Source organism: Monodon monoceros, unplaced genomic scaffold (genome assembly GCF_005190385.1).
Source record: "Monodon monoceros isolate NGI ecotype Baffin Bay Population unplaced genomic scaffold, NGI_Narwhal_1 Super_Scaffold_3, whole genome shotgun sequence".
Taxonomy (NCBI): Eukaryota; Metazoa; Chordata; class Mammalia; order Artiodactyla; family Monodontidae; genus Monodon; species Monodon monoceros.
In genome coordinates this window covers 73492361-73510038 of record NW_021703780.1, presented here as the reverse complement: position 1 = coordinate 73510038, position 17678 = coordinate 73492361, and the positions used below count along the sequence as shown (strand labels likewise).

At 37.5% G+C, this 17678-nt stretch overlaps 1 protein-coding gene across 19 annotated transcripts in view; it reads left to right on the top strand.

Annotated features, from left to right (window-relative positions):
• Positions 1-17678, top strand: part of FHIT (fragile histidine triad diadenosine triphosphatase) — a 1443555-nt gene that overhangs the window by 946620 nt on the left and 479257 nt on the right. The gene's annotated exons all lie outside the window — the stretch shown is intronic.

The following is a 17678-nucleotide window of genomic DNA, read 5'->3' as shown; positions in this document are numbered from 1 at the left end:
ATGAAAAGCGAGGGAACATTCAGAAGATCTTTGATGTAAAATATGTTTCTCTACAGGTTTATTGTGGTTATTTTAATTATATTCATTAAATGAAGCTCATGACTTCTGGAATTCATATCCATATTCTCTATGCTAGGGGACCTCACTACTGATATAGGCTGTATTTCTGTCAACCGTAGTGGATTAGTTGCAGTTTTTACCTTTTAATTAAACAGTTGCTGCCGCTAAACAGCATTTTGAATTATTTAATAGTCCGTATTACTTTAGTCAATGCACACTGCTTGAATTGTTTTAATTATGTGAAGCTATACATTTTGTATGATATAGTTTTCCTAAAAATGAGTTGACAGTAATTATTCTTTTGAGATGTCAGGAATATCTTAGTATATTTGAAAATAATTATAACTAAAATTAAAAGCCAAGCTGATCAAATATAAAATATTTTGCTTTAAAACATGTGAAATATACAGAATTTTCGATAAAACTCCCATTCTGGATGTTGTTTGTAGTCTCTGTCTTATAAACAAGCGGCATGTGTAGTAACTACTCTTGTGCACAATTCAGAAGATGGGAGATGAACCTAAGGCTTAGACTTCGCATTGAGGCCTCATTTCAGAAGTGAATTGCTTTCCAATTTTGTGGCTTTTTTGGCAACAGAGTTTGTTTAGATGATGCTCTCGTTCTTAAACAGAAATCAGTCAGTCCGAAAGCTGTTTACCGTTAATCAGCATGAATTTTTGTGATGCGTTCATGATTACCTTGTTACATTATTCCAAGTTATATTCAGAGGTATTACTTAAATTTCTAGTTTTAATAAGATTAAATGAATAATTCAGCACAGATTTGAATATTATAGATCCTGGGAAATTATTTTTAGAAAGTAACAATGGTGTGACCTTTCCTCTCATCTCTTTATTTAAAAAAAAAATAGAAATTTTCTCTTTCTCTCTTGATACATACATATACATATACATGTGTATATATATATATGCATATATATTTGTGTGTGTATGTATTTGGGTGTATGTGTGTGTGTATCCTATAGACAATATCTGTTTGCTGTTTTATAGGGTGAATTACGAAGTATAGTAATTGAAGTATTGAACATTGGAATGAACAGTTGAAAATACATCATATTGTACTTTTAGGTTTATCACTACATCTGAACTTTCTGAGAATTGCTGTGATCAGAACAGTCACCTTCAATATCTTGACTTGACAAGAACTAGTATCTTTAACTTCAGATTTTGATGGAATTTCTTTAAGTGGTGGAAGTACAGGGGAATGGTGTAAGACCCATCTAAGTTTTTTAAAAAATACAAACCATTTAACAGAATCTAGATGATGGTAACTGTCAGTATTCCTGGAATAAATTATTGCTACCCTTCCTGCTGACTTTTGTAGAACACTATTTAGAGACTACATCTGGTCCTATGTCTGCTTTGTGTTGACATCTCATTGATTATTTTAATCTCCTTTCCTGGCCTAAAGAAAAAAATGTAAATGTTAATTATAGAACTGGGCGGTTAGGTAATACTGTAAAACAATGCAAAACGTCAGCTGCCTCTGTGGTCAGGTTACATCTTCAGAGTATAAGAAGGTGGTTATCATTCCTCACGTTAATAGATGTTGCCCCGTTCAAGACAACAGATTCTGCCATTGAACTGGTGTTGGTAGATTAAGTAAGAGATGTTGCTTCTATCTTCTACAGGACGTTGGTTGCTTAGAGCCTCAGGTGGAATTTAGTCTGAAGACAGCCATTTATTGAGCTTAAAGAAAGTCAGGATTTTAACTGCAGTCTATCAGTGTTTACAAACACAGGCCAAGTAGTACATCTCACCTCCATTCCCTCATAACAAGGAGTTCTTGGACATACTATTTTATTTGCCAGTCATGTGTCCAATTCTATGAAGACAACGATTTATTGTATTTTTGCTTGTTTCCCCTATTAGAATGTAAGCTTTATAAGTACAGGGACCATGTCAATTTTGTTCAGCCGTTGAATGAATGACTATAGGACATTAATTATTACTCTTTTCAGTGTCCTGTGGGTACTTAAGCAAGTAGTCATCCGAGTGGGCAAAGTGAAGATGCCTAGAGATAAGCCTGTGTTTCTGTTTGAACAATGGTTAATATGTGGCTAAAAGTAGAAAAAGACGAAAGCAAACACTCCTTAGTGATAGCTTGAAGAAACTGATTCGAGGTCATGGGCTCACTTGAAAATGTTACGGATTTAAGAAAAAGCCTATCAGCTTAGGCAGTAGATTAATTGTCTGTTGGTATGTTGAGAAAAAAGGAGATGGAGCATGGGGAAGTATGTTTGTACGTGTGTGTGCAAGTCCATGTATAATGTATGCACGTGAACATGTGTCTGTACTAGTGAGAGGAACAATCTAATTTAGTGCTATCTGCTAGAACTTTTCAGCCATTATGACCACATTTTATCTGGCAGAAAGAAGGAAAAAGAGAAGGGGCAAAAGCAGTCAGATTGGAAGATGTATCTATTTCAGGCCAACATATGCTCAGCTAAAAACCGAGAATGCCATTATTAAGGAGGAAGAACCAAAGGGATATGGATGACATGCCTGGTAGTAATATGTACTTTGCCAAAAAACAAACACTTGAATAGATTTTGTGAAAATTTAAATGAAAAAGCTTTTAGGTACTGAGAATTTAGGAGTGAAACAATTTCAAGCCAACAGGAAACATAGGTTTTAAAATAAATGCATTGTGAAAATGAGTAAAATATCTATTTTATTTGAAATGCTCAACTGCAGATTGGAGAAAAGTACCACACGATGCTGCAAGGTTTTCTTTGTTTTTGGTAGCATCCTCTTATTCATGTTAGGGAAGAAGAGAGGACAGAAAATGGGAAATGTGCAAGGCATATATGTTTAATTTTTTAGTTGCTCCCCAATATTAATGAGGCTCTAATAAATCATTGGCATTTTAGTGTAATTTACATAGCCTCTTTTTATAATGATTACATTGTGATTTCCATTTTCCTCACCAGTAATTGTGATCAGTCATTGGATTGTTATGAAAATTCTTGTCTATCTAGAAGCTAAGGAACATATTAAAAACCTTTGGAAACTTAAGTAAGTAGCAATAATGAATTATGAAATTACTGGAGGTGATAGTGATCAGTAGAATAATAAAATGTAATTACAGTAAGCCCCACTTCTTCCTTTTATAACGGTCCTCTTTGTTCTGAAAATAAAATTTAAAAACAAAAGCAAGAAAAGCTAACTCCTACTTAGCTATGGAGATTTGTAACTCATCTCTTCCCCCTCGGTGCTTAGGACTACGGGGTAGCTATCTGGGGATGGGTCCATGGAATCAGCATTTTCCGGTGGTCAGCACCCTTTCCAGGTGATTCTTTGACATCTGAGAACTTGTTTCTTTTCTACCATCTCTCTTTGCCTTGACTGCCACTCATACTCCATTGGTTCCCTCTTCTTTTCAACTTTTGTGGAAAGGGCAAATGCTATAGATTAGAAGGAACACAGGAAACTGATATAGAAATATCTTCTTTGTCCATGTGTTATAAACATATGTAAATAAATGTATTTGTTTACATGTTCATTATCCTCCTTATTGGAAAATGTTAGGAAGAGTATTTGAAATTCCTAAAAAATTCAAGATTTTCAATATAAATGTAATAAAACATAAGACCTAGGTAATGATAATTAAAGTAACAAAACTTACCAGCATGTGTGGAGCTTTTTCTGTGTAGGAGGCGCACAGTGCTGACGCTGCGGACGTAGGTGGAAAACACTGATCTGGAGCTCGCAGCTCACTGGGAGAAGCTGACAAGTAAATAGGCAGTTTTATTGTGTTGCCATTTCTATACGTTTGTTGGACAAACGTAATGAAGACCTTGTCAGGAAGAAGGAATGGGGATGATCTTTAGCATGGGGCTTCACATCCAGTCTTATCATTTGATAAATTTTCTATGTTTCCTTGGCATCTAGTAAAGAATGCAGATCTCATTAGCATTATCTTTGGGAATGATCACACAGAATTTAGGAAGAAATCGCAGGGAAGTCTTCGAAGAAACAAAATGCATAGATAAATGTGTACTTAAACTTCTCTGGTGAAGTGCCTTCCGCCCTTCTCATTTTCCTAAAATGTCTTGCAAGTGCCTTACTAGCTTCAGTGTTTAAAAAGTACTGGCTGTGATGAGTTCACCACACAAAGGAATACGTATGTGCATCTAGATTCTTGCAAGTAAGTCTGCTTTGCAGTAAGAGGTCCCCACAAGTCCTGAAGTAGTTTCCTTTATTCCTTCTGTGTGAGAAAACCCTGACATGTTTTAACCATTTTAAACTTTTTTTTTTTTTTTTTCCCCAAATGAGATTACTTCTTTTCCATTTCCCACTGTTTATTTTAAGGGAGTTGTAACTCTTGAATCTGAGGGTTGCTAATAGGTTTTGAAGGGAATCGCAAAGGCAGCATCTTCCTACTTCCTGCCAGCTGGTCTGGACTTGGTTTCCACCAACACAAGAGCACAGGTTGAGTTGCCCTTTCCCACCTGGCTTCATGCAGGACCAGCTTCTCTCCCACGTGCTCTGCTTCTGTCATCCCTCTTCCTCCTAGCTCTTTGTTCTTTGGTATTTGAATTGGATAAAAATTATTCTCAGACTAAGGCAAAGTACTCTTTTATGAGGTAGTTCATTTGTGCTCCCATGATGTTTTTTCTCATTATGCAATAGTTCTAAAAACAGAACATATTCCTATTGATGAAGGGCCTTAATCCTGATACTGAAGTCTTCAGTAGCCATTTTGCGTCCTTTGTAGCGTGTGCTTTAGAGTGATCTTCTGTTTCGATGGTGGAATTTAAAGGGTTTAGTTACTAGTCAGTTTTTGTTTTTGTTTTTTAAATTGCCAACTGTAACTTAATAGCTACAGAACTGCTTCTTAACAGGTATCAGCAACAGAAATACAAATTTGCAACAATGAACTTTTTTTTTTTCATTCTCCCCAATGAAGACTCTAATTTTCTGTTAGAAGATTCAGAAAGCAGTAGAATGGCTTCTGTTGATCAGATCCCACTTTATGGTTTTCAGTGCAGGGTGACTTGTCTCTGATCTGCTGTGGTAGATCAATGCTGTTGATACTGAGAACCTAACTTTGTAAACTAGAACTACTAATTATAACACCATATGCTTGTTTACATAATATTATATAACTTTCAAAAACTTCTCCTGTCTGTTGTTGTACTTATGGTAGCATATGCCAGTATTACCATTCAATTCATGAGAAATGCAGGCTCCCATTGGTTGACTGCCCAGCTGATTTTCATAAGGCCAATAAGGAGGAGAGCTGAATGAAGAACCAAGCCTTCAGCTTCTTGGACATCTTGTCTGTAGACATGGCTTCTCTTCTGGGCGCTAAAATGAAGTCAATTTATTCAAGTCCAACAATCAGGTGATCTTTCATTTCTGTAAATATTTAGTCTACTTATTCACTAAGCGGAAGTTGAACAAGGGCAAACTTGTATCATTTTTCTTTATTTAAACTTTATTTAAAGTTAAATATATACATGTTTCTATGCTTCGGCGAAATTTTTGCTCACTAGAAAGTCGTTGAAGATCCTGGAGACTCGAAAGCCTCTTCACATGTTTGTCATATCCAAAACAAAAGGATACATTTTAAATGATGTATTAATTCCTTAATTGACTATCAAATTCTCATGAAGCAGAAAAGAGTACATAGTCACCCTCTTTTTATATTATCATTTTTATTTTATATTTGAATGTTCAGTTTAATTAGCAGAATATCAGAAAAGATAAAAAATAAACACCTTGTTCACGTGCACTACTTCCATTTTCTATGTATTTTTTAATGATAATTTACAAAATTTGAGACCTCATAAAATGCTTTATCTGCAAAATAATCAATATAGGGCACTTTTACCTTTGGGATGCTACATAACAGTGTCTTAAATATTTTTTCCTTATTTGAGATATAATTGACATATCGCACTGTCTACGTTTAAGGTGTACAGCATGATTTGACCTACATATATCATGAAATTCCACAGTAACTTTAGTGAACATTCATCATCTCATATAGATACAAAATAAAAGAAAAAGACTATTTTTTCCTTGTGATAAGAACTCTTAGGATTTCCTCTCTTAACATCTCTTGTATATAACATACAACAGTGTTAATTATATTTATCGTGTTATACGTTACATCTGTAGTTTTTATTTATCTTATAACTGGAAGTTTGTACCTTTTGACCACCTTCCTGCAATTCCTCCTTCCCCCAGCTCTTCACCTCTGGTAACGTCAATCTGATCTCTTTTCCTATGAGTTTGTTTTTTGAAGTATACTTGACCTACAACACTGCGTTAGTTCCTGCTACACAACATAGTGACTTGGCATTTCTAGGCATTACAAAATGATCACTGTGATAAGTCTGGTTACCATCTCTCACCATACAAAGATTTTACACTATAATTGACTGTATTTCCCAGGCTATACATTTCATTCCTGTGACTCATTTATGTTGTAACTGGAAGTTTGTACATCTTAGCTTCCCTCACCTATTTTGCTCATTCCCCAGCCTCCCTCCCCTTTGGTAGCCCCCTCTTTTTAGATCTTCCCATTTCAAAACATAAATACATGTAAGAGGAAAATGAAGGTCAAAAGCTCTGGAAATACAGGCTTTTAAAAAATGTCTCTCAAATTAAGTTTGACCTTTTGCTCACAAATAATCATGCCTGGAAGGGCTGTAGAGTAAGAATAGACGTGTGTTAAGTATGTACATACTTAGAAAAGTGCCAGGGATATTCCTAAATGTTTTCTTCAGTCATCTGTGGAACTCCTTGGACCATGTTTTAGAAAATGGTTTTAATTTTCTTTGAGGGATTATCATAACTGAAAAGGTCACAGCAATCAGCTCCATTACTAATGCATTTGTACTTGCCAAGGCTCAGTCATGGGGAATCTCTCTGGTTTTCACATTCAATACTTTTCTTTTTGCTTTGTTGTTTGATAAGGGAGAAGAAAGTGTTGGCATGAAGGGGAAGTGAATTTGGTACCAACTCCTTTGTTGTTGTTGTTCCTGCAGCTCTGATCTTTGCCTTTCTTAAGCCTGTCATCTGTCAGGCAAAGTAAGAGTACTACTACATTAAGGGTTTTAAAAATGAATCGATCATTTCATACTTTCAGAAAACACATTCAAGTAATCTTTAAAGTACCATTCTGTGTAGGCGATAAATTCAAGGTTCCAGCATAACGTATACATAGTGAAATTTTTTTTTTTTTTTTTTTTTGCGGTATGTGGGCCTCTAACTGTTGTGGTCTCTCCCGTTGCGGAGCACAGGCTCCGGACGTGCAGGCTCAGCGGCCATGGCTCACGGGCCTAGCCGCTCTGTGGCATGTGGCATCTTCCCGGACCGGGGCACAAACCCGTGTCCCCTGCATCGGTTGGCGGACTGTCAACCACTGCGCCACCAGGGAAGCCCCAGTAGTGAAATATTTTAATCTTTCATTTCATGCTTCTCAACATTTTACAAAGCGTTTTTCTGTTCATTTTAGTTGGTGCTAAAAAACATGACTTCTAAAATTTTCTTAATAGAACTAGTTGAGTGATGTGAAAATTATTTTGTTTCCTCAGTACAAATTTTTATTTCTAATATTAGGGCAAGTTTCTTAAATTAACAGTATAACTGTGGGTTCTTTTTTATTACTAGCCAGGGTAAAATTTTAAATATTTAATATTATTAGGTATTGCCAAGATGTAAAGGACAATATCCATCCTCATATAGTTTATCTTAGTCATCATGGGCTTTATTCTATGCCATTTCGTGCCTTAGATATTAGTTCTGGGGGAGAATCTGAGGAACTCATTAAAAAAAGGGCAGGTGTCCAATAAATTTATTTTTTTGCTCCTGTATAAATATTTGTATTCTTTTAGCATCTATTCTTCTAAGCGTGTTTCCAAAGCCCAGTATTTTTTAAAATAATAGTGGATAATGGTATGTAAGAGCAGGATCTTAGGCATCAGGGAATAATAAAAACCTGGAAAAGTTTGAACTAAGTAGCACTCCCGTGCAATTTCCAAATTCTGGGGCTATTTAGCACTTCCTGGTATGGCATAGAGCTTGGGAACCTTGGGAAGCCGGCCTCACTCTGGTTATCTATAAAATAGGCATTAAAGTTTCTATTTTATTGGATGTTAAGAGGGTGAAACGAGATAGTTTATAGGAAGACACTTATTCCAGTATCTCCCTCCTGATGTTTAAACATGACGTGATATTGAATCCATGTTTATGTTACTGGGATGTGAGCTAAGAGTTGAGTAGGAGCCCTTTTGTATGTTTCAGTTGAAGCTGTGTGCCGATCACAGTGACCTACAGTGAATACGAACATAGGCGATTCCACACTGGGTTAGGTCATGTAGAACATAGTTGGTGTCATCAGAGTGAACAGCAACAACAACAACAAAAACCTGTTGATATTCAATATATTTGTAAGGATGAGGAGAAACAGTCTTGTACTCTGGTAAGCTTGTTTTATGCATACTGTTCAACTCATTAATTCCTGGCACCTTTATATAAGGAGACATGTTCAGGGATTTTTAAGAGTAAAAAACTGAAAAACATATATTTTGATCAACCTGGGAATAATTAAATAAACTAGGTATACCCAAAGGATGGAATGCTGGTAGGTAAAAAGCATGAGGTATGTTTCTGACATGGGAATGTCTTTGAAACATATCGTTAATTAAACACAGAAGTTTGCAAAACCTTTGCAAAACCTCTTGATCCCACATATGTACAATACTCTCACCCAAACCACACAAAAGATGTCTGTGTATGCGTATAGCTAAATGCATGGAGAAAGGTCTGAAATTGGTAACAAAGGTTGCTTCTGTGGAGGGACATAGATAAGGTAGGAGCAGTAAGGGAGAGTTTTCAAATTTTTCTATATTGTTTACATTTTTTTACAATGAGGATATTTTCATGTATTACTTGTATATATAACTGAGGAGAAAAAGGAGGTAAAGCGCTCAATCATTTTGTAAAATTGGTAGCATCTAATTGATGGACACATGAGCATCTCCATTCACAATAAAGGACAAGTAGTGATTAAAAAATACATAAGAACCAGTCCTTAAGGAAGCAATAAATTACTTACAGCAATAATTACACAATAACAAATTATACAACACTAAATTACTCAGTCGTAAACCCATTGTGCCTGGGCCCTTCACCAACCTTTAGTGATCATGAAATGAACTGCAATATTTGACAATGTTTAAGATTGAAGAGGTAAGCAGATGGTAACCTCTACTGGGCGTGAACTGTAAGTGTAGTGGTGGGCATTGGATTCAAACAAGGAGTTTAAAGAGATACTGGCTTGCTAAATTTGTTCACTCTTCTGTTCATTCTTTTACTCTTTCATGCATTGTTTCCTGAGAAGCCGCTTTGTATCAGTCCCCAAACAAGCTGCTAGAGACACAGACCCAAGTAAGAAACCATCTTTGTCCCCGTGGGCCTCATCCAGTGACAAACATTCAGAAAGTGAATTATAATTTCTTGGGAAAATACCAGTCATTAAAGCATGGAGTCAGTAAGATCAAAGCATATAGAAGGGTGGCATTGACCTGAAAATGAGACAGGAAGGCTTTCTGAATGAAGTAGCCGCCACCTTGGGTTTTAAAACAAGCAAGAAGTACTCTGGCAGACAACAAACCTGTGTTGCAGTGGGGAGAGCTGTGTCCAGTAGAGAGCATGTTTGGGGAATTGCATGCAGACTGGGATTGCTGGAGACAAAATGCAAGACAAAATGCCCTCTCGCTTTTCCAGCAGAAGGAATTCCAGTCTAGCACTCTGTGAGCACCGAAGCAAACAAGAGCTAGTGATAGATTGATTTTTTTAGAAAATAAAGCACTGGGAGGATTGCTGTATTGAGTTTTGCTTTTTGCTTATTGCACCTTCCTACTGGAACCAACCTCTTTAAGGAGCACGGTACACTCTCTTTAGTCCAAGTAAGGGTGACAGCTTCCTGTCGTGATGTTTTCCAGGCTTCCCTTTATAAAAGTGTCTTCAGGCTGGGCTACCATTGCCATTTAAATTGTTTCATTGTAGACTGTCAAGGGTGCTGCTTTCTATGTGAACTTTGAGGTTAAGGACCAGCCTTTATACAATGTTCTCTTCTGGAGTTTCTCAGATATTTGGGAAGGATATACATTCACACACTCCTTAACAGAGAACTGTCTTGCCAGTTATTTAAAGATCTGAGTATCTGATGGTTTAATTGCTTTGAGAGAGAGGAAGGTGGGGAATGGCCTTTGAAAGTTACTGAATGATTAGGATCTAGGCCGGTCTGCTTTTAAGGAAATGGGTGGATTTGAGAAGCTATGTCTTCCTTTCGTTACTGTTCCTGCCTCATTTGGATTTACCAGTTAGAAAGCCAAATTGCTTTAAATATGGTGTCCGTGGGTTTGTATGTGTTTTAGAATCTGCCTTCCATTCCCTCTGTCTACCAACTCAGAAGTTACATGTTATTTACACTACTCCTGGTGCTCTTGGGTGCCTCAAAGCCCCAGAATAAATTTATACTTGGGAAGGTAGGTATATTAAAATTAAAAATATACTTTATTATATCTATGATAACTGGGTACAGTTATCTTCCAATGATGCTGAGCCATTGTTATTAAAGCAAGATTTCAAAGAGGGTTTAAAACCTACCAGTGTCCTATAACTAATACATTTGTGTTTCTCCAACAATACATAAAGAAGCAAGCAAGGAAGGTGACACCTGCACAATGACCAGGGAGTGTAAGCTTAGCTTGGATCTTTGAGATTAAGAAGAGCTATCTCTTCTTCACAGCCTTATAGGTCAACGGGAAAAATCTTAAAAATCAATTCTTTCAGTAGCCAGGAACATCTGAAAGGAAATAAAAACTTGCTTATTATGGTGACATGGTTTAACACCAGCTAAGAATCTTAGAAATGAATTTTAAAGTGTGAAGTCTGGCAACAATACATTTAGCACAATCTTTTGCTGGAAATGTAGCAATCACAAACTGTCATTTCTTTCTATATTAACCAGTAATCATCTTATCAGATATGGTGTATCAAAATAATGCTATGTATATATGTGTATGGATATATTATACATAATTCAAAGGACACTTGAAAGTATTAATTATTCATTAATCATATTAATATGTGTAAGTGTTTACTTACTCATTATGTTGCTCTATTTAATTCAAAGGAATTCCGTAGGTATTAAGTATTCATTAAAACAATACATAAACACATGTAAGGATAGTTTAACTTTCTAAGACATTAGTTATTCTTTTTGATGTTCATGTGAAATGTATGCAGTCTTCATGGTCAGGTCTAATAGCGGCTTCATTGAATGGGTCTTCATTGGACTCCTACTTTTGTGGTAGGCACTACTGTAGGCCCAGGGAACATGAAAGTGAACCAGACAGACAAGGTTCCAATTTTGTCTGAGTACATAGTCTAGTGGTAGAGGAGACACTGATGACAAATGGCTTACTTTTGAAATGAGTTATTCAAGAAAAAAGATGATTTCCAAAAAATGATAAGGATTATGAAGAAAATAAAGCGAAAGAATGAAAGAACATAAGAGGCTGAGTAGGGAAAGGGCAGTGGAACGTGTGGGTAGGAGGAGGGAAAGGAGGGAGGATGGCTTTAGATAGCATAGTCAGAGAAGGCTCTCCAGAGAGTGATGCCAGCTGAGGGAGCCACCCATGAGAACATCTGGGGAGGAGCTCCCCAGACTGATGGAAGAGCATACCTCAAGGCCCCGAAGTGTCCAAACATTTGGCATGATTAAGGCACAGGGATAACCCTTGTAGCTCTTGGGTAGTTAATAGGCAGAGCTGGGTACTGGAGGAGATCTGAGAGTGGTGAGCAGGAATCAGATCATAAAGGGCCTTTTGGACCAAGGCAAGTTCTTGGAATTTTATTCTAAGTGCATTCAGGAGCCAATGGAGATTTTAAAACTTTTTATCACAAAAATTTCAAACATACATGAAAAATGGAGAAATATAATGACTCCCCATGTACCCATTATCCAGTTTCAGTAATTAGCAACTCATGGCCAATTTTGTTTTATCTATGCTCTCTCCCCAACGCCATCACGTAATTTGAAGTTTGAGGCCTGTCATTTTCTTTGTGAATATTTCACTATCTCTAAAGCATAGAAACTCTTTTTCAAAACACAGACATAGTACCATTATCACACCTATAACTTTTCAGTAATTCTTTAGTATCATCAAATATCTAGTCTCAGCTGGGATTTTTAGCAGGGGAGTGGTATTACCTAATTTACAGTCTTTAAAGAAAGAGTTCCTACCCTTTTGTATATATCAGAGCTTAGTGGAAGCTGGGAGCTCACCTAGGGACTCTTTGTTTGGGTTTGGCATCAGTGTGGCCCGAACAAGAGTGTGATGATGGAGATAGAACTGACCAGTTTTGGAGGCAGAACCCACTTGTTGATCTTCAGTATAATTTTGGCTTAAGACACCGAGTGACTGGGGGAGAATAACAATCGAGATGGAGAAGACTTGAGGAGAACAGCTGTGGAAGGGGAAATTAAGAATTTCATTTTGGCCTTAATTTCACCTCTGAAAATGGAGAACGATTTTTATATCAGCCTTAAAAAGAAAAAGGGAAGATAAATGGTATTATACGTCCACATTTATAGGTACTTACCTTTAATCCTGCTCTAGGATATATGTTAAGGGGAATGTGATAACGGAAGAAATAGTTTCTGTTCTTAAAAAAAGTATGCGTTTACTTGAAATCTATTCAGGTCCACTCAAGGAAAGCCTTGCACTGAGATTGCTTTGAAAGATAATAAGAAGTCTGAGACGTCTGGCTGTCCAGTAACACTGCCTTCCACCAGCCTACCACAAATACAGTGACCTTACTTTCTGAACCTGAAATTGAGACCAAGGATTTGAAAATTGAGAGTGTACTTAGGGACAGTATGCAAGAATATAGGACATCAGAGCTGACTTGGGGAAAAAACTAGAAACCTTAATAACTATGATCCCCACCATTTTTACCATTAGTTTCCACTCAAAAATTCTCTGCAGACACTGGCCTCTGAACTGGTTTACCATCTATTATTAACAGGTATAAATTAATGTATGATCATTGCCCATTGTTACCTGTTCCAGAAAAAACCTCTCCCCTCCTCCTCCTTTTCCTTCCGCTTTCTCTTTGGAGCCTCACCTTGCTTTTGAGACCTTCTTTTTAACTAAAATCAGGCCCACCCAGGATTATCTCCCTAATTTAAATTTGAATGATTAGAAATTTGAATTACATCTGAAAAATCCCTTCACAGCAGCACCTAGATTAGTGTTTAATTGAATAAGTGGGGGTCATTGCCTAGCCATAGTGTCCTCATCTATTTAAAAGGGATAATACTTCTTGTTTGGGGAGTTTAATGAGTTGTAGCTTAGCGTAGTACTTCATACATGGTACCTCCTCATTAAGGATTAACTCTTCTGTATGGTGGGGTGGGAAAGCCAAATGGTCATCACCTTATGGTGACAAAGGATCTGCCAAAACTAGATAGCATGTTGTTGACTGACAGAAGCTAGACACAAAAGAGTCCCTCGCATATAAGACATGAAAATGGTCAGAATTCACCAATGGTGTTGGAAGTCCGGATGTTGGTTACCCTTGAGGAGGTGGTCTCTGGAAGGCTCCATGAGGTGGGCTCTGGGGTGTTGATAATGTCCCATTTCTTATTCTGAGTGTTGATTATATGGAAGTGTTCAGACTGTAAAAATTCGTCGAACTTGTATATGTATACTGATTTTACTTAAATAAAAATTTAAATACAATTAGATGATAGATACCAATATTATGGATAGATAACCTTGTTGTATGTGTCATGTAGGGTGTGGATGTGTGGATGTGTGTGTGTTTTATCATTGCACAGTAGGGTAGTAAGTAGAAAAATCCTTCCTCCCAAATTACAAATATGGCAGTAGCTCAGAGGAAAGATGGGAGAGGGCCTTCATTAGCATATTTGACCCTATCTCATAAATTATTTCTGGGGAGTTTCTGTGGCTGTATCTAATGAAATTAGAATGGTTATCAAAACATTTTGAGAATCCTTTTGGACAAAAAGGCATTCTTCTCACAAGACTCGTAACTCAGGGACCAGAGCAATTGAGTTTCTTTTTATGAACTGAACTTTTCTTTGCAAGACCACTAAGTTGTCTCTTTCAAAACACAAATGCAGTGAGCTTGCATGCTCATTATCTGTTTGTCTTATGCTACCTGCATTTTCTTTTTTTATGATCAGAGTCTAGGAAAGCAATTAAAAAAAAAATCCTACGTCTGCACCAGAGTAATAGGATCTGACACTATTGTCTAAAAAGTATAAATGAGGAATTATAATATCATTTTACAATGATAAAGGTGAACATTTGTATTTCTAGATATTGGCTTGGATACCAATACATATTTTTAGTATATTAAACAAAATGTTATATTTCCCCTTAACATTTGACTGTTGATGATGTCGTTTCATACTTTAAGTCAGCAGGGTCCAATAAGGCTTTCTGCAATGATGGACCTGTTCTATTATCTGTGCTGTCCAGTATGGCAGCCACTAGTCACACGTGGCTATACACACTGGAAATGTGCCTCGTGAACTAAGGAAGCACAATATTAATATTATTTTATCTTAATTAATTTAAATGTAAATAGCCACAGCTGGCTAGTGGCCAAAGTGTTGGACAAGGAGGTTTGAAATCTGAGTAAAATATGGTGTTCGGACCCAGGCTGATTGTGCTTAATCCTTTTCAAAGAACTTCTCAAGAGTTCATCTACGGAATGTTTTTCTCAGCCTCATTACTGGTCTTCTGGTGGAAAAGTCCCCTTGTAAAGACATAAGGAGGTCTCAAGGTTCTTAAACATACAGCACAAACACCTACTTGAGGGCTTTTACCATTTCACCAATTCCTTCATTTCCTTAATCTCCTGGGCACTGTCCTTTCTCTCCCATCACAGGCTATGGCTGTCTTGAGGGTTGTGTTCCCAAGATTCTGGGACATAGTAAGAAGTCAGTAAGCAGTAAGCAAATAAAGGTCTGCCACATAGTAGGAGTTTGAAAATGAAGAGTTTATATTAGTATCGTGGTTATTGCCACTGTGAAGCACAGTCTGGAGTGATATGGTCATCTCTTTGTGGTTTACTGTAAGCCAAGAGGTGTGAAGGATGAATTTACAATATTAAAAAAAATTAAATGATAAAAACAGCCAAAAAAACCCTAAAAACACAACTGACAGCTCTCTCTCGTAACCATCTCCACACTCTTCATAGTTTGTAAAACTTACTTAGGAATTGATTTATAAAACATTTTCCATTTTGTTTAAAAAATGTCAGGAAGACGAGGCAGTAATTAAAGAGGACTAACTAAAGAAAGCAAGAACAGCGGAATACAAGGGTCGGATCACTATTCCATAGACTGTTTTTTTTAATTAAATTTTTTTTTAAATTGAAGTATAGTAGATTTACAGTGTTGTGCCAATCTCTGCTGTACAGCAAAGTGACTCAGTTACACACATAGAGACATTCTTTTTTTTACATTCTTTTCCATTATGGTTTATCACAGGATATTGAGTGTAGTTCCCTGTGCTGTACACTAGGACCTTGCTGTCCATCCATTCTATATGTAATAGTTTGCATCTACTATCCCCAAACTCCCAGTCCATCCCTCTCCCTCCCCTCCTCCCCAGCCATTCTGTAGACTCTTGGAGCTGGAAAACATGTTGGGTGTCAACTCCCTTCATGTGAAGATGAGATAACTTAAGCACAGAGACCAGAACTAGTTGCTATGTAATACTTGTTTTATTCAAGGGTCTTGTAAGAATATTTTTGAACAGTGATGCATAGTTAACCTAATTGGGGATAAATGCTGTATATATTAAAGCAGGACCCCAAGAGTTGTTTAGTTAAGCCATATTCTTCCTTCTTCCAGGAAATCACTGAACAGAGGCAGGTGAAAAACATATGCCACAGGACTTGCAGGCAGCCCTCACATTTCAAGAGAAAATACAGATAATGAAAACGTAACACACTGGAATTAAGCTATCTCCCTGGCAAGAGTCAGGAAACTTTCAATTCCTTACTTAGCCCGACTTGGGTAATGAAAATATGATTTCCAGGAGTAGGAGAGTGATCCTCTGGGGAACCCTGTCTCACTCACAAGCAGAGTTAAGGTATTTGAGTTCTGAAACATATGCCAAAAAATCCAATAACATATGAAACAGCCAAATATGTTCATTTTTATTAAGAATCTCAGTAAATGTCATTTTCTGGTGCCGGTGAAGTGCTGTGAAACTGGTGGGGAGTGTTTGGGGATTCCACTGAATCACGGATGGTTGCAGCTCATTGCTCCAGCCCATCTTTTTAATATGTGTTGTGTTACGTGGTTTCGTCCGAGAAGAAAACTTATTTTGGCTTACTTCCTTCACACGAATGGGAAGAATTTTGATTTGCTACGTATCTCTGAGCTCTGGTATGTTTTCTCATCCTCCTAACTGCTAGTTTATTTATTTATTTATCCTTAATATTTATCTATTTATTTGGCTGTGCTGGGTCTTAGTTACCACACGCAGGATCTTTAGTTGCGGCACGAGGGAACTTTTATTGATAGTTGCGGCAGGCATGCAGGATCTAGTTCCCCGACCAGAGGTCGAACCCGGGCCCCCTGCGTTGGGAGGTTGAGGTCTTAACCACTGGACCATTAGGTGAGTCCCTAACTGTTAGTTTATTGAGGTTAAGTGCTTTCTTTTGTGGATGTGTGGAAAGGACTTACGAGTTTTCTTTAAATTAAATCTGATTCAATTACCACATTAGATAGGTAGACGTTTTTGCCAGAGAAGAGAGAGGCTCACTTTCACATAGAGGGCCAGAACAGTTTTAGACAGGAGGTGAGACCTGAGTGTCCACAGAGGGAAGCTTGCTGGGAAACCAGCACTTGTCAAGGAAAAAGGACTGCAGCGTCATTATTACTTCTCATTCTAGAGACACTCACATACTCCTCTGAGTCCCCTTCCTGACTGTTCCTCCCTCCTCTATATCTAGACTCTGGTGACAACTAACTGGCGCTTTCCCTGCTTGCTTCCTTCCAGCCTGGAGACTGTCCATTTCTCATTTTCTCAAAGTACTTCTTACCTGCAGCCACGGATCATAGCAGACACACTAAAGCTTTAGGCTAAAGGAGGGGGATCACAGAACATAGCAGTATAATACAGGCAATAATTTTTAATTGAACAGAGGACAGCTCTCTTGTAAAAATCCATTGGTCATTCTTCGACACAGGGCATCTCTCCCACATGGTGTGCCAGGTCGAATTCCCCTGAGGCCAGTTGTTAACATCTGCTCCAACCTGTCTTCCTACAGTCATGACATCTCCTCTCTGTTGGCGGACCTCATCCCATGATCCAATATTATGTTTTTTCTTTTTTTTTTTTTACAAATTTATTCATTCATTCATTCATTATTTATGGCTACATTGGGTCTTCGCTGCTGTGCACAGGCTTTCCCTAGTTGCAGTGAGCCGGGGCTACTCTTCACTGCAGTGCGCAGGCTTCTTATTGCAGTGGCTTCTCTTGTTGCGGAGCGTGGGCTCTAGGTGCGTGGGCTTCAGTAGTT